The 27455-nt window shown below is 36.9% G+C and overlaps 1 long non-coding RNA gene across 2 annotated transcripts; it reads right to left on the bottom strand.

Moving 5' to 3' along the window:
- Positions 1–602: 602 nt before the first annotated feature.
- Positions 603–27455, bottom strand: LOC110741641. Of its 2 annotated transcripts, XR_002518194.2 has the most exons (5): positions 23070–27455; positions 20394–20458; positions 3304–3405; positions 2215–2348; positions 603–1278 (listed from the first exon to the last, which is right to left on the bottom strand). It is a non-coding gene; the product is annotated as an uncharacterized LOC110741641 (long non-coding RNA). The 2 variants fall into 2 exon arrangements; XR_002518193.2 differs by lacking the exon at positions 23070–27455 and having other exon boundaries at positions 20394–21074.

Here is a 27455-nt window from a genome sequence, read left to right as displayed (position 1 = left end):
ATCATCCCTTCTCCATTCCTCTCTCTCTTTCTTTCTTGTACCCTTGCCCTTTTGCCTTCTGCCATGGGATGATGCAGCAAGAAGACCCTCACCAGACGCAGGCCCCTGCACCTTGAACTTCTGAGCCTCCAAAACTGTAGGAAATAAACAATTTTCTTAATAAATTATCCAGTCTGTGGCATTCTGTTATAGCAACACAAAATTAACTAACACAAATTTCAGTGTCTTTATTTCTACTGTGTGCCTTATTGCACCAGTGAGAACTTCCAGCACTATGTGGAATAAGAGTGATGATAGCAAACATCTTCGCCTGGTCCTGATCTTAGGGGGAACTGATTCAGATTCTCACCATTATGTATAATGACAGCTTTTGTGTTTTCTGTAAGTGATCTTTATCAATTTGAGGATATATTTCCCTCTATTACTTATTTTTAGAGAGGTTCTTTAAAATTATAGATGTTGAATTTTGCCATAGATTTGATCTTCATCAACTGATATGATCATGTGATTAGCCTGTTAATATGGTAGATTATAATGGCTTATTTTCAAATATTTAAAAGCATTGCATACCTGGAATAAATCCCACTTGGCTATGGTGCATATTTTTTTTTTTTACATATTTGCTGGATTCAAGTTGCTAATATTTTGTTTAGAAATGTTATGTCTAATTTCATGTTATATATTGATCTTGTACTGTCTTCCTCTTGTACCGTCTTTGGTTATAATATCAAGGTAATTTTGGCCTCATATAATGACTTGGAAAGATGCTGTAAAGAATTTCTATTTTTTGGAAGATGCTACATAGAATCAGTGTAAGCCCTCTTTAAATGTTCGGGAGAACTCTAAATATTGGAGTGACTTGGATCTTGGCCATAAAACCTTGATTCTTTTCTATCTACATTCTGCCCTCAGGAAATTTAACTTTAGTCTATTTTAAAATATGTTTCACCTGCCAATAAATCCCAAATTTATATCCCCAGCTCCATTCCGTTGCACTTAGAATAAATCAAACTTTCCCAACCATAGGGTATCAAATTCCTCACTGGCCTCATTTTTAACCAGTTCTTAAGTTAGGTCCCTGTTTGTCTGCTAGGGTTGCATAACGAATGACCATAGGTTGAGTGGTTGAAACACCAGAAATTTATTTTCTCACAGCTCTGAGCAAGGCTAGAAGTCCAAGATGAGGGTGCCAGCAGGGCTGGTTTTTGTTCTGGTGAGATCTTCCTTCCTGCTTTGCATATGGCCTCCTTCTCACTGTGTCCTCACATGGTCTTTTCTCTATGCATGAAGAGAGAGAGAGACAGACAGACAGACAGAGAGAGAGAGACAGATCTGGTGTCTTTTCTTATAAGAACACCCATCATATCAGATTAGTGCCCTGCTCTTAGTCTTCTTTTAATCTTAGTTACCTCCTTAAAGGCCATATCTCTAATGCAGTAACAGTGGGGATTAGGGCTTCAGCATATACATTTTTAAGAAACACAGTACAGTCCCTAGCAGGACCTACTCTTACTTCCTAGAGTCTATACACCTTGATTTTCTTCTCTAAATCAAGGACACCCAGCTCATTCCTGTCTTAGGAATATGATTTTGTGATTGCAATTCCTGAAGCAGTCTTTCCCTGAATCAACATGTTTGGATCATTTTTATTTATTATATCTCAGCTCAAATGGAATCTCTCTAGTGAGTATCATGCCCTGACAGCCCAAGCCAAAGTTTTCTCTACATCTTGGTCATTGTTTTCTATCCCATTGCCTTGTTTAATTTTCCTTATATAACTTACTGTGATCTAAATTATCTTTTTCTCTTTATTGGTTTACATTCTTTGTGCCTCTGTCTCTAACACTAAGATATAAGCTTCATGAGGACAAGAACTGTTTCTTTGGTTCACCTCTATATTCTGTGTCCCTTGTCCCATTTCTGGTACATGGTAAAGGACAAAAAAAAATTTGATAAACTTTGAATGAGTGGGTTTGATGTAGTTAATGCAGGCAGATTGCATGGGACCTATTCAATATATGGGTTTCAATGTGCTTCATGGTCTTACAAAGTCCCGAGAAATGAGCCATGAATAAGAACCTCTGGCTTGTATTTATATTTTCAAAAAGATTAGTGAAAATAACTTTATAATTTGTTGATTGTAAAAAATACATCTAAGGACTTTAAATTCCTATTTCCTAGGGTTTAGGGGGAAAAAATGATAGCAATACTAACCATCTTAATTTCCTCTAGTTTCCCAGATCAGAAATGAAGACAAATAGCACAACTTCATTCTTTGGATTCTTCCTTTCTAATTTATCATCCAGAAAGTGCAAAGGACAATGGATATTCATCTCCACGTATACAATCTAAACAGTGCATGTGAAAGGAGAAGAGAAGAAAAATATACACATATACCACATTATTTTCAAAAAGGAATCGTATTCCTTACCCACAGAGTGTCCTCCATTGTGAATTTTATGATTAATCATCCATGCACCTGAATGTAATTGGCTTTGTTAGTACTTTACTTATATTTTGCTTCCCTTTACCTGCAAGATAGTTGTTAATGGATGAAATTTGTTCTAAGTGAAGTGATAGGGCTTCAATCTTTGAATAAAATTGGGATTCATAGGAAATTTACATTTGCATCTTTCAGAGTTATCAAATACTCAGGGGCTTGTAAAGAGCACAGAATGTCATTTAGATTGAAGTCAAAAAAATAGCTTATTTTTCTTATGCTGCATAAGAGATTTAAACTTTTAAGAGATTATCTACATGAGAAGCTTTGGTAAAAATTTCAATGCTTTCTTGAAAACACATGATCAGAAATGCTGAGGAAAGATACAAAAACTTTGCTGGGTGATCATTTTCAGGTTATTAAACTCTTAAATCATGTATTTTTAAATGATTTATGTTTGTGGAAATTTCAGTAATGAAATAAAATTCAGAAACATCTGCTTCAACAAGCACATTCTCCTGAATTCAGAAAACTGAAATAATTTGTGAGCCAAGACTATGTTCACATATTTTCTATTTCAAATGTAAATTAAATATAACACTTGGGAGATTATGAAGAATATAATTTGGCCCGGAGAAAATGGCTGCCTCAATTGAACATTCTTTCTTAGACTGAAGCTGTGTCCATGTTCCTCGGTAGGCACCCAGAGCAACTCAGGTCACTGTGTGATTTCCTAAAATCAGGAGATCTTTTGCATGGCACGCTCCCTCAAAGTGAATAATGGTTGGCTTCCGGAGCTAGATGTTTTCTGGACAATTTTTTTGTAACACATCATAAAAATGCAACCCCATCTTCTTATTTACCTTAAGCACATTTCATGTCAGATTCATGGCTTTGTTTCCACATATTGCCTTCCTAACTACTTCTCCCGTGAGGGGCGAACCCTCTCCTCGTGATCAATATACCTATAGCATGGAAGGAAGAAAAACAAAGGTGTTGGAAGAAGAAGATGGAAAACCCATCCTGATGAGACAGTTGTTGGCTAGTTCTTGAAGACAGCTGTACATAAGACTGTATTACCAGCAGATGTATTTTAAAATAGTGACATGATCACACATGAAGCTGGCCCAGCAAAATACTGTTCCTGCACTAAGATCCAAGATCCCCTGAGTGATGTAGAAAAGGCAAGAAATTGTTTCTATCGATAATGAACAGACAGTCAACACATTAAAATAGGTTTTCAAAACATAACAGACACACAGGGTATGTTGTAAGAGTTATAAAATAGAAAAAAAAAATATGTTTAAGCCAATCTTCAGTTTCTTTTAGTAGACTAATCAAAGAGCTTAGAGAATTGCATATGAATGACAAAAAACTATATGTAAGAGAATATAAATATATATACAGGCAGATATCCTAGATAACTAACATATTAAGCCTTAGAAGTAGTAAAGTATTATTATTTTGCAAGATTTACAATAATGATTCTGATCCAAGGGCTATTTTCCCCCCAGAGGCCATTTGACAATGTCAGGAGACAGTTTTGGTTGTCATGATTGAGGTGGGGCTTGGAGAAGCTACTGGCATCCAGTCAATAGAGGCCAAGGATGCCACTAAACATTCTGCAATGCACAGGACACTCCCTCACCCACATAAAGAATATTCTGGCTCAAAATGGCAATAAAGTCAAGACTGAAAAAACCTGATACAGACGTATCACTTGGGCAGACATACAAATGGACTTTTAAGAAGTCTTAAGTCTATGGCTGAGTTTATTTAGGGGAAAATATCAGATACCTGCAGCTAAATAAAGAACACTTTTTTCCACCTCAGTTCTCAAAAAACTCAGTCAATACATTCTTGTTCCCACTGCCACATCATAAAAGATATGTTTGTTTATTGAATTTCCTAGATGAGGGAGAATAAGAAAATTTCAAGTTATCTCAATCATTTCCAGAGGACCTCAGCAACTAGGACATCATACCTCTTACCTGAGGAAAAAAAGAAGGCAAACATTTCAGGACTTTTCTTTTTTTTTTTTTTTTTGGCTAAAACGGAAATGCTACAAATGCATTCACTTTCAAACTGAGATGCAAGGCATTTTATAAGCTTTTGAATGCCTCTCCAAATTTTTCAGGAGTTGCTACATTGAAAGGCTATAAACTTAGTTGCAATAAAATAGACATTATTTTTAATTGTTTCCTCTCAGCCTTATCACATATATGTACAAAAAAGAGTGGCATGGAAAATTATTATTTACAGTTCTGAACAGCTTTCATACTGTCATCATTCTATAATGTAAGGTGTTTCTGCATTGAAAGAAAATATACTGCGGCAGCAATGTGAGGAAAGAAAAGCTACAAACTACCAGGTGTTCTTGAAACCTTGTACAGATACTTATGCAAATAATGTGTATTTTTTGTAACTTCACTGATTCCAGATATCATTATCGATGTGGAAGACTAGGCCAGAAGAACTTGTCTCCAACTTTGAAGGTCAGTGTTAACCTCACCACATCCAGGCTCTCTGAACATTGAGGCTGCCTAAAGAATAGTTCCAGGAACTTATCCAATTTGATTTGCTTTTCCAATATTAAAATTTGAATTTTTTAACTGAACATGCCAATTCCTAAAAAAAATAGCATAAGAAAAGAAAACCAGGGTTTCTTGCACTAAATATCTGGGGATGCCAAACATGCCCATCAATGAGTTAGACCAAAAATCTCTGAGCTTGAAGCTTTGTAAATAGATAATTATTTTAGCTGGGCTGATTTTTTTTTTTTTTTTTTTGTCTGTGAGTTCCCCTTGTTCCATCTAAACTTTTGGCATTCTAAATGTGTATTATGCAGGTTAGTTCACTTGATAATAATGACTGCACTATACATCTTATTTGACTGATTGGCTCTGTACTTAAAGAAACTGTATGAATGTTCCGTTTTCAGCCACGTATAGTCACAGTATACATTATCAGGGTGATATTCAACTGAACTGCAAATACAATCTTAGAAGTTTTACTGTTGTAAAAGGTTGGGAATCACAGGAATGCAGTGATCTGAAACTATTAGCCATGGTATTATGTCTTGTTTGCTTTCATATACAAATTAAAACAAAGCAAACCAAAAACTGCAAGAAGAAAATAATATGATATAAATAAATTTGGTAAACCTAGCAAACAAGTAATTTTCTGTTTTTTGGCATTGTCACTTCTCTCCTTACCTTTGTTTATTACTAAAAATGATACTGTGTTCCCAGTGAATTTCAGAATAAAGAACAAAGTGAGTGACGTAAAGTACAGATAATACTGTATCTTACAATATGTGAAAATTGTTTTACAATGATTGGTTTCTTTTCATTCAGACTTCAAACCAGGGCACCAAACAAGACCTTCAAGGTTCAGAACAAAGTCAGTGTTGACTGACTTTGAAAGACATACAAAATTGGATTTATTACTGAAATATAAAGAAATATACAACTGAACATTCATGTTAGAAATGTTTAATCCCAACAAGATGATATTCACAGTTATTTCCATTAATTTATTTCTATGGAATCTTTGCTGTGTAATTTGTATCTTGGTTACTCATTATCATTTGACTGAAAAATAATCAGAATACATTTTTTAAAACCACCCATTGAGGTTCTTTCACATGAGAGGCAAATAATTTAATGATGACTTTCTAGCATAAGCTGCATTCCAAGATATTTGACCTGTTACCCCACATGGGACCTGTATATTCTCCCTCAAAATATGTCTTTGGTCTCAAGACACAGTCACAGGAGCACCAAGTGAATGTGTGGGAATGGTTCATGCCAAGACACTTTCAGTCCTGGGAATGTGATCCAAATCACACACCATTAGCTGCTTGGGAGTAGCTGTCATCTTTCTGGAAGCATAATAGCAGATTCAATCTGATATTGAAACTCATGAGGCTGATAAAGCCCTTTTCTGCAGGAACATGCTAACTAGAAGGAAACAGATCAGGACTTGGGTGTAGCAACTTGAAAAGAGAAATAAAACATGTTGGGACATACTTGATTGTTTCAAAGACTTTGAACAGAAGAATTCACCCACATATTGGGTTGTAGCAGGATTAATTAGTAATGCTGCTATAACAAAGCATACTTAGAAAAAAATGATGTATGGCAATCTCCCTCTCATTTTCCTATTATATACACATAAAAACAGACAAAAGAGCGCAGATGCCCCATGGTTCTAAGTGTCTTTGTTCACTTTATGCTAAAAATGTATCAGGAGGGAATGCATCCTTCATTTTCAGTTAGTTATAGTTCGTTTTTATTTTTATTTTTCATAATGGACTTTTATTAATCATCTGCTACATTTTGAATAATGTATCTCACTAAATTCATCACATAAAGGAGGAAGCCATGGATCTGACAGCTTAGGGTGACAGGCTAAGCCTTGTGTTAGAACTGCATGAGTATTTTTCTTTCCACTATTCCATAGCTACTTTCAAACAGGTTAAAATTACCTTTCTAAGCCCTTTGTCTTCTTCACAGAGGATATTTTTCTGTATCATTGTGGAGCTTGTTTGTGCATGGAGAAAACTGTAAGATTCTGGTGAATTACATTAAGAAATTAAATATAAACCTAACTCATACAAACACCAACAGCAAATGGAAGGCAACTAACTTTGGTGAGCCCTGCTAGCTATTTTACTTCCCAACATCCCTTTAATTTCTGTCCTTGTTTCAGAAGTGAAAAAAAAAAAAAAAAAAAAAAAAACAGATGTTTGGGGCGATTCAGAAGTCTGTGGAAGTTGAAGGTGTTAATAAATGATACTCAGATCTGCTTTATTCCCAAGTCTCTTCTTTTCTTTCTACACCACAAATTCTCCTTTGTAAAACTAAAAGAGGGTAATAATAATTCCTGGATGCCTTGTTCTGGCAGAGGCACTAACTCACATCATAGAGCATCCAGTTACTTGGCGATCTCCTTGGACTCTAGAAGCCTGCTCTCCCTTTGTCCAATTCACAGCATTGCCCACACCATTGAAATCTTACAAATGTTTTTCCGTTTGTGGATTTTGAGAATTTCAACATTGAAATTTTATCTAACTGTTGATAGTACTATAGTATGTGTTTACAAAAAAAAATTATTTTAAAAAATGGAATTCATTTAGGTTTCTTCATTATATTCCTATAGATTTTTTTTCCTGCAGAAACCCAGTAATAGAACCTAGTCTTTCTCTGGCAAGTCCCCATCATACATTTGGTACTTGTTCTTTAAAAAGGAACAACCATTAAGGGTAATAAGAATGGGACTAAATGTCTTCTATGAAAAGATTCTGGAGACGGTGTCAGTGCTTTCTTTAAACATTCCCTTAACATTCCTTAGAAAATATTATTTTTAAGGCAATAGCACACCATATGAAGCAAAATTGTAGTAAAAAGCTTTTATTTTGTTACCTTCTTAAAGTGCAAGAAAGGTAAAGACAGTTGTTAAAAACAGAGTCAAGCCTACTGATGCATAAAGCTATGGTTTGAAATTCTGATAAAAACAATTTTCATCATGCTGGATCACCTAACTTTAAACTCATAAGTGTCCTTGATCTAAGTCTAAATAAAAATAAAATGCTTCAGAAAAGAAACACCCAGTATTAATAGTTCTTCTGAAACATTTTTAATTTTTTCCATCTGGTTACTTCCAAGAAAAACTATTCAGGATTTCCAAGTAATGAAGAATCAAGCTAGGTAAGTCCTACTCACAGAATTTCAGAAAAACTACCAGAGGGAATAAAAAGTGCTCTCAAATTTCAAAGGCACAAGTTTTTCCCCACCAACTCTAGCACATTTCATGACCTTATAACCAAGGTCATGCAAATAGATGATCCACCGGAACAAATTATCACAATGGCTATGCAATGTCTCTAGCTTTTTATGATAGTGTTGGCCAAAGCAGGCTAGATGGCAATAAGAAAAACTAGAATTTTTATATGGCTAATTTTCAATCATACCCAGACTCTGTTACCTTAACAAGCACAAATATCCACACAGTAAATTATCCATTTCACATTTATATTCTTTGGATAATTAAAGGCATTATTTTTACAAAGAGAAAAAAAAAAGTTCCTCTTTGATTCTCTATTAAAAGCTCAAAAGTTGGGAATGAGCAAGAAATAGGAAATGCCTATTCCAATAAGTAATGAAATTCTTTATCTAAAACTGCCTTTGTATCCTCTTCCACCCATGCATGCAATTGACGTCATCATTGTCACAACTTAGCTGGATTATCCAATTTATTGCACATATATTCTACTTTATAAGTAACTGCAAATGACAATGTTTCTAAATTTGCCATCACTGCATGACAAGAACACCACTTCTTTCAAATTTATATAACTTTTGACTCACATACCTGCAAGCATATCTGTCTGTCTATCTATCTATCTATCAATCAATCAATCATCTATCTACCTACGTCCCTATATATCTATCTGTGTAGAAGTCATTTAAAATTTGTATCAATGTTATGGGAAAACACTACTATTTTCTGTATTAATGAATGAAAAAATTGAGTCACAAAAGGTGAAGTAATTTGCTGAAGGTACTACAACTAATAAATGGTGAAACTTGGAATCAAAATTCTGTGATCTGACTCCAAAAGTCGAAGTCTTTAACCACTTGTAATTTTAACTCTCATTATGATATGTATGTACTCTATTACAGCAATTAACATATAAAGCAATTTTTAACTTCTGCACAGTGGTGCATCCCTTTTTGACGAGGATACATTCTGAGAAATTTATCATTAGGCGATGATGTTATCTAAACATCATAGTGTGTACTCACAAAAAACCCAGATGGCAAAACCTGTATAGCGGGTTGCTGCTCTTAAAACTGCAGGCAACTGTAACACAGTGGTAAGTATTTGTGTATCTAAACATAGAAAAGGTGCAGTAAAAATACACTATTGTAATCTTACAGGGTCACTGTTGTATCTACAGTTTATTGTTGATGAAACAACATTATGTGGTACATAACTGTGTATGTTTATTGCCCTAATAGTTTGTAAGCTCCTCAAAGAAAGAAACATTTTCATTTCTACATAATGAGCAGCTATCACAGGGGCTAGCACACAGGTAAAAGAGGTATTTTTAAATAACTGTGTAAATGGTCAACGAAACGAGTCACATTAAAGTCATTTTTGTTTCTCTGACAGCTCTGGATTTTCAAGGTTGAAAAAAATACTATTTGTCAAAGCCAGCCTACCAAATGGTTCTCCCAGTGATCCTTATCTCCTAATACTGTATAGTCCTTCCATATACTGTATCACAGTTTGTGTGACCAACAGAATATGGCAGAATTGATGGTTGGTACTTCTGACATTAAGTTATAAAGGGCTGAAGCTTCCCTTTTGGACCTCTCTCTCAGATTTCTCATCCTGGGAGAAACCAGCTGCCAGGTCTTGAGGAACACTCAGGCAGCACTGTGGGGAGACCCATGCGGTGAGGAACTAGGGCCTCTGGATAACACTCAGCAGAAACTGAGGCCTTCCAACAACCCCATGAGTGATACTAAAAACAGATCTCCCAGCTCCATTCAAGCCTTCAGACGACTGCAGCCTGGTAACAGCTTGAATGCAACCTCACAAGAGACGCTGAGCTACAAACAGCCAGCCAATCCACTCTTGGATTCCTGACCCTCAGAAACCAATAATAATAAATGTTTGTTGTTTCAAGCTGCTAAGTTTTGTAGTAATTTGTTACAGAGCAATATGTAATTATCATCCATTAATATTAACAGTGAGATGGTGGCAAAATACCAACCCACAATGTGGAAGTGGCTTTAGAACTGAGCAATGGGCTTTGAGGAAAGGGTTAGTGACAGTCTGTAGTGCCTTGAACACACCGTCAATAGAAGTCTTGTGGTTTTTCCTAAAGCTACAGGTGAGGGCTCACAGGTAAATGAAGTAAATGTTGGAAACAAGAGAAAGAGGGATCTCATTATGTTGTAGTAAAAAAAAATAGTCATGCTTTTGCCTGAAGTTATGTGGGAAGTAGAAAAAGTTCTCAATGAACTGAGTGATCAATAAAGATATATAGATATCAATAAAAATAGATAGATATCATTTCAGCAAGTGATAGTTATATTAATTATTGTTGTAACATTGTAAAGGAAATCTTTTTTTTTTTTTTTTTTTTTTTTTTTTGAGACGGAGTCTCGCTCTGTTCCCCTGGCTGGAGTGCAGTGGCGCGATCTTGGCTCACTGCAAGCTCCGCCTCCCGGGTTCCTGCCATTCTCCTGCCTCAGCCTCCCAAGTAGCTGGGACTACAGGCACCCGCCACTGCGCCCGGCTAACTTTTTTGTATTTTTAGTAGAGACGGGGTTTCACCGTGGTCTCGAACTCCTGACCTTGTGATCCGCCCGCCTCGGCCTCCCAAAGTGCTGGGATTACAGGCGTGAGCCACCGCGCCTGGCCTGTAAAGGAAATCTTTAACAGGAAGACAAAAGGGCCACTTCCATGGTAGATTTTGATACTCTTCAAAATATTTACTGCCTCACATTGAGATATCCTTCTCTCTTGAGGAAGAGTTTTACACCTTCATCCTGTTGAACTCTGACATGTATATGTGACTTGCCTTAGCCAATGAAATATGAATGTGGTAGTGGCAAACACAAGTTTTAAGAGCTAGAACATGCTTCACTATTTTTATTTTCCCTATGATGAAATAAATAGATAAGATTTACTACATTAGTCTGGGTCCTGGAATGAAGATTTCTAAAACCAGTCAGCAATGGGAATGTAATGTAAGCAAGAAATACATGTTTGTGGTTATAAGCCACTGTCATTTGCTTCCTAACCTAGTGTCTCCTGATAGGTTCAATTTCAGACAAGAAGTAGAATTGGAGGATCAGGAGTACTTTGACTCATGGACCACTGGAAGAAGACACTACAGATAGATAATATTGCAGAGACAGGGGCATCAAGGTGTATGAGATCATGAGAGGATTGTGGATGTCTCAAATGTAATGCAGAAATTAGAGCAGAAGCTCTAACCCAGCTGCCATAAATTATAAATCAGTGCTTATAGTTGTATATGATACTCAGATCTTATTGTTTTCTAGCAAACTTGATTGATATACCACTTGATATGGTTTCTCTGTGTCCCCACCCAAAATCCCATCTTGAATTGCTGTCCCTATAATCCCTACATGTCAAGTGAGAGACCAGGTGGAGGTAATTGAATCATGGGGTTAGTTTCCCCCATGCTTTTCTCTTGATGGTGAGTGAGTTCTCACAAGATCTGATGGTTTTATAAGGGGCTCATCCCCCTTAGCTCAGCACTTCTTCTTCCTTCCGCTTTGTAAAGAAGGTGCTTTGCTTCCTCTTCACCTTCTGCCATGATTGTAAGTTTCCTGAGGCTTTCTAGCCATGCTGTGAGTCAATTAAACCTCTTTTCCTATGTAAATTACCCAGTCTCAGGCAGTTCTTTATAGCACTATGAAAACAAACTAATATGCCACTAAACTCCAATTCATAAAAATCTGAAATGTCAGTAACCTGCTACCTCCCAACTCTATGTTCATTTTAAAATAGTTGACCACAAGATTCCAGACAAAATTCACCATCTTTTAAGTAATAAAGAATTAATGAAAGAAAATTCTCAAATACTATATTTAATAGGTTTTAATTTGGGGGGTTATTTTTTAGTCATTTATCCATGTATGAGTTAGTTTGACCGGGTCACCTACTCCGCCTTAAGAAAATTTGCCCACCTATTATGATAAGGAGTCACTGAATTATGAGGAATAGAATAATATGCCCCAATTCTACATTACAGAGTTAACAATGACAGTATTTTAGAAGATGAAGGTTAAGTCCATGAAAGCACAAGGAAGGAGATCACTGGAATAGTTTAAGGGAGATGTGTTGCATTCATAACCGAAGAAAGTAGAGAAGTAGGAAGAGACATTAAAGAGAAAAGAAGTGGGAGAATGTAGTCATTGGGTGGAAATGTTTATGACAACATTGTAGGAACATGAAGTACAATATGTATCACTTGTGTGAGATTAAATTTTTATTCAGGAATGATCACTCCATTCTTTCTCATCTTTCTGAGAGGAATAGGCATTAGCAACACTTGGGCATGTAACATACAATAATGGGGTGGGAATGACCTATGTTCCAGGCCTAGGCCTTAAGTGGCATAATTTTTTTTCTCTCTCATCATCTTTGGGACTTCTCATCCCACATCATGAGAACATTCCCCATCCAGCCGAGTAGTCTCAAAAGATGAGAACACTTGGAGCAAAACTGCTCTGAACATGTGGCTAGAACCCAAGACCAGCTGATCTCAGCCAAGATCAGCCAAATGTACCCTTCCCACCCAGCTGCCCTAAGTCAGAAATCAATGCTTATAGTTGTGTGACACTCAGATCTTAATGTTTTCTAGCAACATTTGATTGATACACCACTGAAATTTTTAAAAATCAGAAATATCAGTGACTTACTACTCCCAATTCTATGTTCATTTTAGAATAGTTGACCACAAGGTTCCAGACAAAATTCACTATCTTTTAAGTAAAAAAGAGTTAATGGAAGAAAATCCTCAAATATTGCATTTAAAGTGTTTTTATTGTGGGGTTTACTTTTAGTTGTTTATCCACGTGTAACTATGAAGAAAGACATATAGTTGCACTTGTTCAAATTTCACCTCAAATCTGAGAATATAGATTTTAAAAATTATTTTAAGTTATCATGAGAAGCAACAGCATAAAGCCATAAAAGCAGTACATATGTAAATGATAGTTTTACTTAGTCTTTAAGAAACAAGCTTAGGTGAATCAGTTATATGTTTCTGGGATATGGTCTTGTCCAAAACCCATTAGAAGAAGCACTTTTAAATTTTCAACCTTTACATCATTTTTAAAAGTTCTTTTTGGCTCTCTTGTTGGTTTGAAATAAGGCACATAATGTTTTCATCTTTATTAGTGCAAATAAGAGCAAATAAAAGAGTGATAATATATAGGGAGAGAGTTTATTTGCAAACTTTTAAAAGTAGTTTACTTTAATACCCAATTCATTTGCAGATTATAGTCTAGATAACAAGAGCACATCAAAAACTGTAATAAAAATTATTGAACGGTTTGCAAGATATATTCTCTTATTTGAATTAAGCCTACTTCAGGGGGTCGTGATTTTTCCCTTTTTATCTAAATGCTCATAACCTGGATAATAGCCCTGGTTTGTTTCTGAAATATTTTATTTGGGTTTTGTAATTTGACAGAAATGGACTACAAAGAAAGCAAAGTGAACTGCTATAATGTATGTCTAAAATCTATGCCAATGATACCCAGGTGATGCAAAGGTTACTAGAGAATGCCAACTGACTGGAATGACCACTGAATTGATGGGTTAACACAATATCTTGGGAAAACAATTTTGTCTGTGATATATGAGGAAGTCTCAATTTGGTGCAACTTTCTGTTTAGATGTCCTAAATGTTTGTGGGTTGGTGTCACCAATATATTGCCCCTCTACTGTTCAGCTTTTTTAGTTTGTTTTTAATTATGGAAGTAATATAACAGCATTATGATAAGATTACAAATAATGTAAAAGAGATTTTAAATCATTTTAACATCGCTCCTATTTTCACTTTTGTGTGTCCTTTTCAGTCTTTTAATAGAGTTTTTTAATTCATTACTAAGTGCCAGGCAATGCTTTAGTGCATGTAAGTCTCACGAAAACAATAGAAAGTATTATCTTCTTTTTAGAGAGATGAGTTGGAGACTTTAAATAATGTCCTTAAGGTAACCGAGCTACCAAGTTCCATGGCTGTGATAGACGACTAGTTGTTTGATTTCCTGACCCAGACCTCTTAAATATGTACCTTATGTAGTTATAAATATAGTGTAAATACAATTTTATGTCCTATTTTTCTAACTCAATGTTGTATTATATTTTCATGCACAAAAACATAGTTTGTTATTTTAGCAGGTTGGTTTTCTTTAATTTAGATATGCCCTAACTTTCTTAACTATTCTTCTATTATGAGATATTGGATGATTTTCAAATTCCCATTTTCAAGTTTTATAGTTCTCAAATTAACACTATAATTACTATCTTAATGCACCGAGCTTTTACATAATTTAGTCGCTTCTGTTTTCTTCCCCTAGAGGCTAAAAGGTTTGGAAATTCTGAAGATTTTTAAAAATGTGTAACATCTAAATGGGACTTTTCCATTGTCTCAGTTTGGGCTACGATTTCAAAGCTCAAAAGTGTATGTGATAATTACTGTACCTTCTGAAGAGAGATGCCTGATCTTTTAAATGTGAGCAGCAAAAGGGTTTTCCCAAAACAGATTCAGTTGCTCTTAGTCCTTCACCTACCTTCCCTTATACAACAAAAAGTAAGTATTCATTAGCGGAGTTGATCAACTACTTTTTTGGAACAGTTGTCAGCATTGTTCAGTATTTCTCTTTCCTTCCTCCATGCTTTCTTAACTAACCTCAGGCCAAGAAAGGGAATTTAGATCTTGATATGTGAGGGATGTGGAACACAAAGAGGCCAGCTTTTGCTTGGAAAATTTAAAGACAGGAGATTGGTGGGAAATAGTCCTGATGGCTGAACACGGAGAAAAAGTGGAGCCAGTGTGGACCCTACAGAGGATAGTGAGGCATGAATTACCTGGAAAGGATCCCAGCATGTGACTTACGTGCAAGGGCTAAAAGACAACAGCACTAAGAGGCTACAGGAAGATTACTCAAGAAGCAGGGGTTCAGGTGGATGTCATTCATAGCCAGCTAGTTGGAACACTGCCCAAGTTAGTGAATAATATAGCAGATTGTTTTCCCTGACTTTTTCGAAGAACCTACAAAATATCCTCAGTAGGAAAACAGCATTTAGGTATCTGCCTGGCTCCAGATTACAACTGTGTTGATTGATAAATAACTTTTCAAACCTGGTTTCTCATATCTACCCAACATCACTAAGAGGGGGTCAAGAAATAACATCTTGAGTAAGGGAAGATGAAGGAATAAAGTGGAAAAATAATGAAGTATCTACTTTCCTTACTGTAATTTTCCAAGTACCACATCAGGGGTCCAGGGGAGAAGCTTAAAAGAGGATGAGACAATAAAAGATTTTGTGGTTTTGTTTTGTTTCTTAAGTTTGACTAGGCTTTTGTACATCAGCTCTACTGGTAACCTAAAGATTGATTTATCAGAAGTTTTTGTCCAGGGGCAAGGATGGAAAATTCAACACAGAATTTAACAGGCTGTTGCAGAAGAAAAATACCATCATTTCACAATTTCACCCACTAAATTCAGGTTATTCAATCAACAAATACACACATTTTCAAGTTGCATTCTAAAACAGTTTTACAAATTTATAATATCATCAGCAATGAAGGATAATCAGTCTGATGATATTCTCGCTAGCTTTAAACACTCTATTTCTGTATTTACCATAATTTAACATGTGAAATAGGATCTTAATTTATGATACTTTCTTATTATTATCATAATTAAACAGTTTTCATTGGCATATCTGCTATTTTTATTTGCTCATTTATACATTTACTATAACATCGACCAATAAATTATTAATTATGCTAATTATTTTCTTATAAATTTGCATGAGGCATTAAGAGATGAACTCAATCCCCTATTTAATGTAACCATCACTGTAATATGTGGCTTGCCTTTCAACAGAAAATAATTTTTTTACATTAGAAATTTTTTAATGTATTGAAATTTCAACTGTCAATTTTTTCTTTAATTTCAAACTCTTAGGAAGGAAATGTCCATTTGTTTCTTTATTCTTTTGTCATGAGATTTCTAATGTTTAAATGTTTATTTTCCATCTAAAGTTTATTTGTGTAAAGCTCAGAATCCGATCAGCATGAGTTGAGTATAACAAATTGGCTGGAAAAAACCTGTTGTTTGCAGGATATTTCAAGTTTCATCAATATTCATATTCTATTAATATTTTAAAGCCCAATTATTCTCTCTCTCTAGCAAAGGCTGAAGTGACTTTTAACAATAGATTTTCTTTCCAGAAAAGAAAAAAAAAATCCAAACAATTTCTCCCTTTGTAAGTATAGAACTGCCTAAGCTCAGTCTCTCTTTTTCTGCCACATTCACCCTCTTCCTCCCACCCTCACCACCATTAGAATTTACACACCATCCATTGTCAGGGACGCAAACTCCTCTACAGTTTGTTAATGTCCAAGAAAGGCCATCACCTCTGAATCATTTTTTCCCCCCACACATAAATCCCTGGGCCAACAAAGAAAAGTGGTGTTTTTCCATTTCCATAATTCCTGTTATTTTAAGTCTATCCCTTAACCAAAGTGGCTTTTTGGTTTTTTTTCCTTGATAACTCACAGGTTCAAATGTAAAAATTTATTATTACAAGGAACAATTATGAGGTTCAAAGCATACTGTGTGCATTCCATGCTCCTAGCTTCTCGTACTGATACACGGAATAAAATATTTGTGGTTGTCTATTCGCATGAAGTGGATGGGATCCAACCGCTGGTGGTGAGAGGCTTAATGAATGTCTGCCTTCGTCAGACCCAACAGGGATCTAGCATCATGGGAGGTTGCCCAAGTGCCATATTGCAGGCATCTCAAAAACAAACTTTTGACCATTTAACTTATTCTTTCCAGTTACTCTTCAACGTCAACAATAACAACCACCAAAGAAGAAAAAATGGCTTTGCTTCTTTTCTTACTTTAAATATTGTCCCGGATTTTAAGATTTCAAGATCTCTTCCCCAAAACATTGAACTAGAGAAACTACTGACCTTTTTGAACACCTTTGGGTTTTGTTTCTTCAGTGCAGCATGTTCAGTATTGTTTTTGTTTTTTTTTGAGACGTAGTCTCGCTCTTGTCCCCCAGGCTGGAGTGCAATGGCACAACCTCGGTTCACCGCAACCTCCGTCTCCTGGGTTCAAACGATTCTCCTGCCTCAGCCTCCCGAGTAGCTGGGATTACAAGCGCCTGCCACCACGCCTGACTAATTTTTGTATTTTTTGGTAGAGACGGGGTTTCACCATGTTGGCCAGGCTAGTCTCGAACTCCTGACCTCAGGTGATCTGCCCGCCTCGGCTTCCCAAAGTCCTGGGATTACAGACATGAGCCACTGCACTTCACCATGTTCAGCATTTTGATAACTCCCTGCTCATAAAGTCTTCCTCATTTGATGAGATACTTCATTTACATGGTTAAATGAAACAAAAACAAAAACAAAACACAACATTCTTAATAGTTGCTATTTTCTTGCTGTCTCTGTTTACTTTTTTTTTTTTTTTAGTAAGACTAGGACATAGTAGTTCCCTCTTCTGTGCTCCTATATAATGTTTGTAACTGCATAATAGAACAAAAAATGTATTTTACTTACTTGTGTGTATGTTTGCCTCGTCTGGAATACTGAGAGCTTTTTGAGGTTACAGATATATCCAGTGCTTTTTATTTGCACAGCACATAACATAAAGTCCAATACATAATAGGTAGTCAATAATGCACTTAAGTAAATGAATTACCTCTGATTTGTGTATGATACTTGGAATGCCTCAAGATTTTTAAATCATCTGCACATTGATATCATACTATCAACAGATCTTCTGCTGTTAAATGTTCAATTAACTATCAATAACAGCTCTTAATACTCTAAGCAATACTGTCCGACAATATAGCCAAATTTGGCATACCCAGATACTTAGTTTTATGCTTTTTGGTGTGACAGAGACTGCACATATGCACTAAAATCCATTGGCATTTCCCACTGGGCACACACACACACGCGCGCGCGCACACACACACACACACACAAATACATTTTCTATCATATTTTGCAATTAAATATGGCCATATGACTTAATTGTGACCAACAGAATGTGGGCAGAAAAGATGTTAATTAATTTCAGGCCCATTTTATCACAATATCCCACAAGTGATTCTTGTTGCATTTTTCTATTTGTCCCTGAAAAGGGAAGGATCTGAGAACCTATAATGCAGCCTTAGGATAAAGATCAGATTAAGGAAATGAATATTCACAAATGTTATTTCAGAGCGCCTCATGGAGGCTGACAGATGAGGCTGGAACAATGAAGGTCCAGGTCATGTTGTTTCATGGCAAAACATATGGTAAAACCATTTCATACATTAAATAGAAAGGCACAACACACCTCATGAGCCTATAAGCCTGTAGTTTTTGGACGTGAGGACAAGAGATTGATAGGAGAGTAACAGTGCCTATTTGCTACTATTGGCCTTTGGTAGCAATATATTACAAGAAAGAGATGAGCACAGACAAAAACAGACTTATTTTGAAGCAGAAATTGAAGTGGATATGTATCCAGAGATCAATAACTTTTAGAGTTAATAAACCTGAGTGCTTCTGCATCCTAATTAAGACAAATTGGAAAAGGCTCTGAATGACAACAATCAAATAACATTATTGGTAAAAAAAAAAAAAAAAAAAAAAAAAAAAAAAAAACAGACAATTTAATATAAAGATTAGATTAAGGAAACAGTATTCAAAAATATTATTTCAGATAGCTTCAGGGAGGTTGGGAGTGGCTTAGAAGGTTATAGGTGAGGAAGCAAAAAATAAATCAGTCATGAGAATTATTACAATAAGAAAACTTCAAATGTAGTTATTGGTACATGGAATTGACTAGAAGCAAGACAATTTAAATGTCTATTAGTTTGGGGAAAATTGTTTCCCTAAGGATTCTATGAGCATGGACTAAAAATATTGACTTCTTAAGCTTTAAGATTAGTACCGGGTCCCCCAACTTTTATCAGCACCAGACATAATCCCCAACTCCCACTTCCTGAAGGTCATGGGAAAGACAGACAAAGAAGAATCTCTCAGAGGCTGGAATCAGCAACCATGGAGAACACTGAAGAAAGGAGATTCTAGGGAGCGTAATTTAGGAATAAATAAAAGATTTTTTTTCCAGCCAAATAATAGGACCCTTAATATCTGCCTAGCAGGATTTCAAAATTGCTATGGTTCAGTAACAGCTGAATGCCTCTCATTTTTTCCTTTGCCAAACAGGTGCCTAAAATGTTTTCCTGTATCTATGTATTGTCCCTGCATGATATGTGTATGCATGTGTGCGTGTGTGTGTGTGTGTAAATACATATCATTTATAGGTTCAAATAAGCCACCTCAATTCTGGTCTAGAGAGATGAGCATCACTCAAGGATCCTGGACTTTGAGTTTTATGCAATGACTTGTTGGGACCTTTAGTTTTCCACCTTCAGAAAGGACACCTGTGTTCCATGTGTGACAGGAAAAATGGAATAGAAGTTTGGTGAACAAATGGATAGAACTGGCACAGACTGACTAGCTCTTCATCAAATGTATTTTCTTCATGTTCTAAGCACATAGATAGACTATATTTCCTAACGTCCACTGTACTTAGGTGTAGTCACATAACTAAGTATTGTCAATGAAATATAGGTAGTAATAATTTTCACTGCCTCCAAGCCTGGTGTATAAAACCACACACACAAAAACCTCTCTCTCTTTCTTCATGTATTAACTGAACAGGGAAGGCTATCAAGCTCAGTAGGAAGGCAGATACAGAAGACGAAAGGAACCCGAGTCCCAGAAGAGTCACTTAGAGGATTGCTTTACCAGAAACTCCAGATGTGAATAACAGATAAACTTATTACTTAGTTAAGCCATTGCTATTTGTAGCTTTTCTCTTACACTCTGTGTTAAGCAGAATGACAACACACCCTCAAAGATGTCCACTTCCTCATCCTTGGAACTTGTGAATATATTAAGTTATATGGCTGAATGGGGGAAATTAAGGTGGTAATGGAATTTAGGTTGCTTGACAGCTGATCTTAGAAGAGACAGGCTATCCTGGGTTATCCAGATAGGCTCAATGTAATTACACGGTCCCTAAAAATGGAAGAAGGAGCAGCAGAGGAGATGAGAGTGACGCCATATCAGGACTCAACTCACTGTTGCTGGCTCTGAAGATGGAAGACAGGGGATAAATGCCAAGGAATGCAGGTAGCCTCTAGGATCTGGAAAAGACAAGGAAATGGATTCTCCCTTAGAGTCTCCAGCAGGGAAGGTAGCCCAGTCAACACCTTGATTTTGGTCCAGTGAAAAACACTTCAGACATCTAACCTAAGATCCAGAAGATAATAAATTTGTATTATTTAAGCCTCTAAGTTTGTGGTAATTTGCTACAGCAGCAATAGAAAACTAATACACAGCCATTAACATTACATTTATTAAGTTTAAATTACATGGCATTGTATAAATCCCTCATGCATCTCCTCCTTTCAGCCCATCAAAACATATTCTCAGATTGTTAGTTCATATTCAGTATAAATTTCTATATAACATAAAATTAATACCTTCCAAAGAGATTTGAACTTTAGGGGGAAATCAAGTATTATAGTTAACACATAAATCTCTACCAGATGGAAATTCAATCTGGCCTAGAGACTGGGAGAATTATTTTTGCATCTGAATGGCAACATATAGTTCTCTTAGTTTACCTTTCAATGTTCCAGAACCATGCTTTCTCTGATTTTAGATTACCATTTGTTAAGGAGTAAGGAAGATGGCTGGGTGTGGTGGCTCACACTTGTAATCCCAGCACTTTGGGAGGCTGAGGCAGGCGGATCACCTGAGGTTGGCAGTTCGAGACCAGCCTGACCAACAAGGAGAAACCCTGTCTCTACTTTAAAAAAAAAAAAAAAAAAATTAACCGGGCATGGTGGCACATGCCTGTAATCCCAGCTACTTGGGAGGCTGAGGCAGGAGAATCAGTTGAACCTGGGAGGCAGAGGTTGCGGTGAGCCAAGATGTGCCACTGCATTTCCAGCCTGGGTGACAAGAGTGAGACTCCGTCAAAACAAAAAAACAAAAACAGAGTAAGGAAGCTACTAAAACTGGGGAATTGAGCTCTAAGATATCTAATCAACAACAGAGATAGGTTATCTGAAAACAGAAAAATTACTTAACCACTCTGGCTTGTTTTCCTTTCTCCAAGATGAAAGCCATTAGTGTTACACTAACTGGTCTGGTAGATCTCTCTTGGTTCTAAGCTGCTATAAAGCAGATGAGTCTATATTTCTCTAGTGGCTCCCATGCAAATTAGTTTATTAGCAAATATAAATTTTTACATGTTTGACTTTTTCCCACTCTAATTGTTCTTATAACTGATATGCAACTAAGAAGAAATGTGACAATAGTGGGTAGGACAGAATGACCATGCAGGTATTCAAATTCCTTCTTCACTTAATTGTCAACTGGTTAGGAGAAGTGGGATAACTTCCTCTTCTGATGGAGGGAAAAACTGACCAAGGTATTGTACATAAAGTTTCATCAGCAGACATCAGACTTGGTTCATACACGTGGTAGTAACAATCAAGCAAAGATGGAGGAAAGACAATAGACAGCATCTGGGAAATGGTACTGAGAAAGAAGTGGGACACAAAATCTCCATTAGCAGAGAGACAACAGCAGTCTTTGTGCGGTTTACTGTTATAAAATTCCGAATAGGAATTCTGTTTCACAGCTGTTACAAGAGAATTGAAATACAACTGTGTCCAATAATTGAAAAACAGCTGTTCATTCGCCACGTCTAAAAACAATTATATAGGAGAAATTGGCTTGGCAGTACAGCAAAAAAAAAAAAAAAAAAAGTGTAATTACTTTTAATTGCCAAAGTGGGGAAGCAATCCGACAGTGGAATACGAAATTGTATGACATCATGAAATCTACTTTTCTGATAGTTGAAAAAATGGTTAACATTTTCTCTGCCTGCTATGCTCTCTGAAGGCAGGAAGGAGTCCCAGTTCATCTCTTATAGGCCCTTGGAGACAGCATTGTGATGCCAGTTTCATTTGTCTATTTTTCCTCTATATATGTACAACTGATACGTTTTCTTAAGACTTCCCTTTACAGTAGCTATTTCCCACTCTGCTGCAGACGAACAAAACCAGAAAACTAAAGGGAAATCAGTGTGAGTCCTGAAAGTTGTGCCCTGCAGTGGGGATTCCGCATGAAACACAAAGACAGGACACAAAATATGCTACTTTTCAAGTCACATTTACAAGACTTCTCTTTTACCGTAATTCACTCACCAAAAATACAATTGCATAGTCCTTTAGCATTCTGCAGTATTTCTCAGCACCAGCAAACAGGCAGTAAGGACTTTTTCACCAAGAGCCAAGAATAAAGAGAGTTTGTAGCCTTCTATGAGGATCTGGTCACTCTGAACCGTCAAGTAATCGTGGGAAGTTGATTGTCAATGCTCGGGTAGCAACCCTTTCGACTATGTGATGACCTGCTTTTTTGCTTGCTTTCTATTAAAAAACTGTATTTGATTCTGTGCAAATTCATAAACCAAACACAAAATTCAGGGGTTAAACAGTTCAGTAAACAGATGAGACAGACATGCTAATACACTGGAAACATGCTATTTAAATTCAGACTAGTTAAACAGGATGCCCTTTTGTCACTGACCAAATTGTTAAATTGGTGCCTTGGCAAGAGCCTTTTGTACTCGTCTGAAGATTCCCGGGATCCAAACCTCTGTGGTATTAAAACAAACAGAGTAAATATTTTCCTTGAAGTTTACATCCAAGATCTAAATATTTCCAAGCATGTCAAACTCACTTTTCTCCACCGCTCCCTGCAGGGTCCATGTAGACTTCGGCTGCCAAAGAACCCAGTTGAACTTGCCTTGGGAGGGGCCTCATCCCTGAAGACAGGCAAAGCTCAGAGCCAGAAGCAGAGCGTCTTGCAGCTGTGCTGCTCTGCTTGGCAGAAGGAACTCACGCAGCAGCAGGTGTGCTATCTGCTGACTTCAACACACAGAGAGGGGGGAAGGCTCTGTCCTTGCTGCTTGCTCCCTGAGCTTGAATATCTGCCATTCCCTTTTACCTATTTGCAAAGAAGTGCCAAGAACCTACCCTGGGAAACCTGCATTTCTCTTCATTAGCTTTAAGGGTGTAAGTCAGCTTTCTAGCTACATAACTTTTAGCTCTACTTAAGCTAGTTACATCTGCAAAATAAAGTGATTCCTCTGCAGAATCTAGCACAGAATATTAACAAACTGTGTTTCTCCTCTGTCTCTGTCTCCCTTGTTTCATATTGTTTTCCATCCAACATGCAGCTGAAGTTCTCTTGGAAAGAGAATACATAGAATCACAAATGAGTACCATATCAGTATTTTTTTGGACCCTGTATCTTGGGGACTTACTCTGAAAGTGTCCCAGCATAATTGCAAAGACAATGCTCTGCTTTTTTGTTTTTTCTTCTTTTGTAGTTACTGACAGTAAATTTTCAAACTGCCATCTCAAATTCAGTGTAACTGAACTCAACCAGAACTAGTGAATATAACTACAGGTATCAATACCTTTGCCTTTAAACTCAATGAGGTACTTCAAAGTACCTCATCCCATCTCTAAGAAACGCACTTACATTTACCTGGAGTTACCTAATATGAATGAGCCCGGTGCTGCACTGGCCAGACCTTCCTTCACTGAAGAACCTGTTGCTCTTCAGCTGTAGGCAGATGGCCATAAGCTGGCTGCCCTTCCAAGGACTGCCTCTGTTACAGAGAGCAGCCTTGCCCGAGGACACACCCCTTTACAGGCAGCCCACATCCAAAAACTGATCAAGGAGGGAGTGTAAGGGCCTGTTCACTGCAACTCATCTTGAGAAAATGCTGAAGGGTCATTCGAGCTCTAGAAATCTCTATGAGATTCACTGCAGTTGTGATGGGTCTCCATGGAAGCGCAGCTTCTTTCTCTGCCCTGTCTGCTTCCTTCCCCTACCTCGAGAGGTGTTGATTCCAAGGATGCACCTTAATTAACATAATGAGCTCTTAATTTCATCCCAGAATCTGCTTCCCAGGAACCCTAATCTTTGCTACATAGGCTCATATGAAGCCCATTTTGTGGGGAGTCATGTCTGCGTTTGATGCAGGCATCCAATCAGTCAAGTATTTGATTAAATGGGTACAATGTATACATTTATATCCATAGTAAAATGCAAAAAGAATATCTACTCCCATCTTGGTAGAATATATAGTCAAGTTAGAGAGATAGTATAAATATATGAAAAGGTAACTCATTATGTAATAAATGATAAGTATCAAATGGTTACATGGCATTAGGACTTATCAGAAGGGAAGACTGATTTTAGGACAAAGTAGTTGCTGGTTCTCTGAGGAGCAGTAAGTTTATTGTAACCCATTATTATCTGCAGACTGTTCTTCTATGAAAGTCAACTCCTCAAGACATACAAGAGTCTTTACCCTAGAAATGAGATTGATTCTGAGTAGCCTTCCTGTTGCTCTGTACCTCATGATGAAACTGCTGGACAACTCACAATGGCAGTAGGTCAAAAACATACTTCCATAAATACTTTTTCCATGAGATCTGCTATAGCTGGCCCTCTTCTTCCTGGGTCGCTTAGGTTCCCAGGGACTCTCCACTTTCCCCATTCAAACTCCAAAGCATTGACACATAGTGAAGTTGTCTTGCCCTTCTTCTGGCTGAGCTGGTTTGCAGGGTTGGCCTTGCCAATGCAAATCCCCAAAGCTAGGTCTTGCTCTCACCTGTCTTGACCTTGCCTTTCTTGGTACCTTCATTGTTTCCATTTCTACCTCTAAGTTCTCATCTCCATTTTGCCCCCTCTAGATTCTATCAACCCCCTGTGATCTCCCATCTCCAATGTAGAACAGAATTTGCTCTGCCTTTTTACAAAATCACAGTCCAACATGGAGGCCTTGGGCAAACCATTTAATCTCATTCATCTTCAGTAGTCTCATTTACAAAATGAGGATACTAATTCCTACCTCCTGTAGATGAGAATGATAATGATTAATGAACTGACTTGAAAGCAGGAGTCTTCTGGGAAGAGGTAAAAACAAAACATAAACATAAAATCCTTGCAAAAGCCATTACCTAGATTTACTGTATACCAAGCACTGCATAAAGTGTTATACCATAATATATAACCCTCCAGTAGAAATTCCAAGGAACTGTGACAAAAAGCTGTGTCACTTGGGAATTAAAATGTGATTTATCTTTGGTTACTCTGACTCTATTCCAGATGTAATCTGAAACAACTCCCTGCCCATTCTTGCACAAGATCTCTTTCCTTTCTTCTTTTTCATTCTCAATCCTACCCCATCCTAAGTTAAGCCTTAGCAATTTATAACTCATCTAAAATGCTGCCTGATTGATTTTCATGACTCTGATTTGAATGTATCTGCATAATTCCCCTGCCCCTCTCAGGCTTGGAGCCAGGTAGGGAATAGCTTCAGGTGGGAAGTGTCCTATCTGCTAGGATGGGGTTCTTGTTATCCACAGTAGAAATAATAGCAGCAAGATCTGAAGTGGTATCCTGGAGCAAGGCCAGCATCAAAGCTGTGATACAAAACAAGATTGCTAATCTGAGGAGGACATAAAGCATAGAACATGGGCGAATACTAAATCAAAACAGAGCATAAATAAGGACAACCAATGAACAAGCTATACCTAAACACATATGAAAAGGTTAAGTGGGAACTATTTTTAAAGTGGAGAACATATGACTTTTTAAACACTTGCAAAAGTCATGCAACCATCATTACAACCTAATTTCAGAACATTTTTATCACCTCAAGAAAAAAAACCCATATCCATCAGCAGTCACTCCCTGTTTCCCCCTTGCCCCAGCTTCTGGCTACGCCTACTCTGCTTTCTGTCTCTATACATTTGCCTATTCTGGACAATGTGCTTTGGCTTCTGGTTGGCATTGTTCTGCTGGATGTATTGAAAGAAACTGAAATGTGGTGCATTCTTTCCTGTATGCCTCCATCAATAATTCACATCATGTGTTATTCTGATTTTGCTATCCCTTTCATCAAGATTTTAACACCCTCTTCTCTTCTCTTCCCCTCCCTTTACACAACTGTTTCCATTGCTCCTTTGTTTCACATTAAGATGCTTCATCATAAATTCCATCCAACAATTTTGCACCCCCCTACTTCCACATGTGCCCTTTAATAGGAATCCGAAGTGTACATATTATTTAAGACTAGATCTAATGCCACCTCCTCCACCGTGTTTCCCTAGATCAATCCAAGAAGTTAGCTCTTTTTCTTTTATGACCTCTATCTCCTGGAGGACTCTGTACCATTCCTTGGTGGGTAGAAATATGCACTCCTCTGCTGTAGTTATTTCTCCCCCTTGACTGTAAGTTTCTTAATTAATGGTACCATGTTTCTTTCTCACCCACAGTTCTGGCACATTGTGAGCATATAGTAAGTGCTTGCTGAATAAATATACAAACAAAAAGGAAATTGCATGAAATACCCTAAATAACCCCCACTTAGATAACTGTTACATAGAATTCTGGAATTAAAGACCAAAATAATACTACCATATAACAATACAGTGATTTGACTAGATACTTCTAAACTTTGGATACAATAAAATGTGTTAGCGAGCATTATAAATTGTTGGAATACACTTAAAGGCACCTAAATTAATGGGAAACTTGTCACTTAAAAATAATATAATCATTAATTTTAAAGTGAATGAAGATCATTTGCCCAGTGACTTCAGATTGTTATTCTACTGAGATTTAGATTTTGATAAAAATTTGTAATGAAGAATCTGTATTCAATAGTTTCTCCTTTCTTTTCCAGCTATCTTCTTCAACCCCTCCATTCTATTTCCCTTAGGTGAAAATGATAATACATTGCCATAATAATTATTCCTATACACACACAGATCCACTTATAACCTTCATTTTTCTCAACACAATTTGTCAGCCTGTCTTCCCAGCGAGTGTGCTTTGAAAGTGTGAAGTTCACTCAAACAGGTTTCTTTCTTTTGACACACATCTTAAAAGGTCATTAGTTAATTTATTGTGCAAACATTTAATGGAAATCCTGTCTTATGTGAAGCACAGTGTTATAAAAAAAATAACATGCTGGCCAGGAGCGGTGGCTCATGCCTGTAATCCCAGGACTTTGGGAGGCCGAGACGGGCGGATCACAAGGTC

This window comes from Papio anubis, chromosome 17 (assembly GCF_008728515.1).
Source record: "Papio anubis isolate 15944 chromosome 17, Panubis1.0, whole genome shotgun sequence".
NCBI classification, from domain to species: domain Eukaryota; kingdom Metazoa; phylum Chordata; class Mammalia; order Primates; family Cercopithecidae; genus Papio; species Papio anubis.
The sequence above is the reverse complement of the archived record's forward strand: the minus strand, read 5'-3'. Positions and strand labels throughout refer to the sequence as shown.